This window comes from Meleagris gallopavo, chromosome Z (assembly GCF_000146605.3).
Source record: "Meleagris gallopavo isolate NT-WF06-2002-E0010 breed Aviagen turkey brand Nicholas breeding stock chromosome Z, Turkey_5.1, whole genome shotgun sequence".
NCBI lineage: Eukaryota > Metazoa > Chordata > Aves > Galliformes > Phasianidae > Meleagris > Meleagris gallopavo.
This window is the reverse complement of record NC_015041.2, coordinates 22,839,672-22,842,610: the sequence shown is the minus strand read 5'-3', so window position 1 is coordinate 22,842,610 and position 2,939 is coordinate 22,839,672.

The following is a 2,939-nucleotide window of genomic DNA, read 5'->3' as shown; positions in this document are numbered from 1 at the left end:
TAAAGTCACAATTTTTTTTGTGGTATTACTTCTGCCTTATGGTTGGTAAGATCTAAAATATTTCACAACATATCAGTTCACTAGATCCCTGAATAAATCATTAACAATATAGTTACAAAACCATACTGAAAGCACTGAAGAGCTGATAAACGATTGCCCCATGCTAATCTACAGAAGATCATAGAAAAGTAGTCTAACAATCCAAAATGCAAGCATCTTCATTTTGAAAGGCAAACTAACCTACTAAAAAACAAAGTAAATGACTACCAATAGTAATAAATTAAAATTCCCCAAATTAAACCACAATTGCTTTGTCAGTGTCTTTAAAAAAGTACAAGGTACAGATGGGTCCACAAAGACTCTTGAGCAATATGTGAAAGAGGAAAGAAAGCTTTTCTGTTTTTCCTGAAAAGAGCATCATGTGTTTTTCTATACAGCAAGAATAGTACAGGTCTCAGCCATGAAGTCCACCATACCCTTTTTTGTTGCTCTAAGCCTCCATGCGTAGCGTTACTGTAAAACTGTCAGGTCAAATCCTTATCATACGCTGCAGGATCATGCTCTGCTCATGAGGTGCCACTCCAGTTGGCCAGCCAACAATCAGGCTGACTGCACACACACGATGTAGTCTCAAGCAACTAAACTCATCACAACCATTTGTATTAAATAAATAGCAGAAAGGAAGAGGAAGATTTTTTTTTTTTCCAGATGATGCAAGTTATTCTTTTCACGTTTCAACTGAAAGAAAATAAATCTTAAACTCTTCATAACCATATATTTTCACATAATGGTATTAAAGACTGTACATAGTAAACAAATACAAGCAATATTTCCTTTAATGTGGAATTGTATCACATTTCCTTTCCTCAACATTACACAAGTCATTACGTGAGAAAAGGCACATCCTTTTTGGGAACATCTGCAGCAATAAAGGATAATAGATCAATTCAACAAACAACAAAAACACATTTAACAGGATGAGTAAAGCACATTCCTGTGCAATTGAGGTAGTTCTTAGCTCACAAAATCTTCATTAGTGTAAGCATTAAGATTGAATTTTTTTCTTCTAGAGAGTAAGCCGGTAGCCTTGCAAGCTGATTTAAATGTCAGTTATAGCTGCAGCACCAGTGCCATCTTAGAAGCATATGAAGATGAAGGAAGACAAAGGACAGAGGCTCAGACCACACAGCTTCTAGCCCATATGAGGATTTCAGCAGGCTCTGGAAATCAAGAGAAGCAGTCATCCCACTGTAGATCTTCAGTACTGAATGCCATTATATGACAAAAATAAGAAGCCAAAAAGCTATACTGTTCCTCGCAGCTATTTAACAGAGCATAAATACAGTTTAAAACCTACTTTGTGTGCCTCTGTCTTAGAGGTACTGAAGTCCAAGTGGTCAGGTAGCTAGCCAAGGCTTCAGAGGAATGAGGATAAATTTACAGCTCTAGCAGACTTAATGTGAGTGAAGACATATTACTCGATCTGCATCAACTCCTCACCTATGAAGCTGTACTAATCAGTACCTCAGAAATATCAGTGTGAGGAATACTTCACCAAGGCCATGAGATACTCCATACTAGAAGTATGCTTAAACAATACAACTGAAAATCATCAATAATCCACCAGCAAGCTTACAACATAAACCAACTGACCACAGATGCGTAAAATTAAATCAACTGCTGCGTAACTTCTTATCAATCTTCAGACTTGAATTTGTATTTAAAAAACAGGAAATCCTTTAAGTCAGAATTTGAAACTAGCAGCAAGCACATCATGGTGCTCAAGCTATGATCAGCAGAACATTTTTGCTAAACCAGGGCAACTAATCCAATCACAGCCAATGTACACGCACACAGTGGGTCCACTCCTGTAACAAAGTTCTGGCCTACTCTGACAAAAAGTGAACTTCAACACAGCCCGTTAGTTTAAAGTATTTAGACAATCACTAGAGTACTGCATCACAGAACTTCTCAAGGACTCTTGCGATTAACGATGATACAGAAGTCCATCTACATGCTGCACCTGGGGCAGCAATGTGAGAAGAAACTTAAATTACAAACTAAATCTCCCTGTGCAGCTTCTGTCATTCCAGAAAAAAACAAGACACGGGACTGTGCAAGTCCCGAGCCTGCTCCAGCATCAGAGCTGACGATGCACTAAGCTGACAATCGCCTTCTCAATCACAGCAGCAGGAACATCATTTCTGTTTTGCTATTTTAGTTTCCCATCTTGCTACGTTCAATTGCTAGTTCAGTGAAAGTGGAAGCCACATAAAAGTCGAAATAACAATAAAAAGTGATTAAAAAGAAGTAGTATATTTAATCTTCCAGCTTATAGTAAAAAAAAAAAAAAACCAACAACAAAAAACAACACGATTCCTGCCACCAAAATAATAAAAACTGTTTAGTCCTACTATCACACTGTTCTATTAACAGCCATATTCCACAGCTGTTTATTTGCTTAGACTATCAGCTGTAACATACACAAAAATCTTCCCATCACTTCTGCTTTTTTTGTTCAGAATTATTTACTTCAAAGATGAATGGGGAGGTGTTTGTAATATATTGTGCATTTGGACTTTTCACTCATTTCTATCCCAACAGAGTCTGAAAAGATTAGGTTAAAAGGTTATTCATCCTTTTGTAACATAAAAACTTAAGTTTTAAACTTACACTACGGTACTCTCCATACAGATTTAAGTGATCAGTTATCTGTCTTGCTTATTACTAACCCTATAGTTCGAAATACATAGGGAATGTCTGTACAACAACCAATTTAGGTTACTATCGTAACAGCTTTCATATTTTATAATTATTTCTAATCCTTAAAACTGTTTGTTTTAATTTGCAATGTAACAAATAAAGACTGAAGCAAGAAGACAACATTTCAGGAAAGATGTTGCTTTTTAAGCAAAAGAATATAAATCAGGATTTCTTGG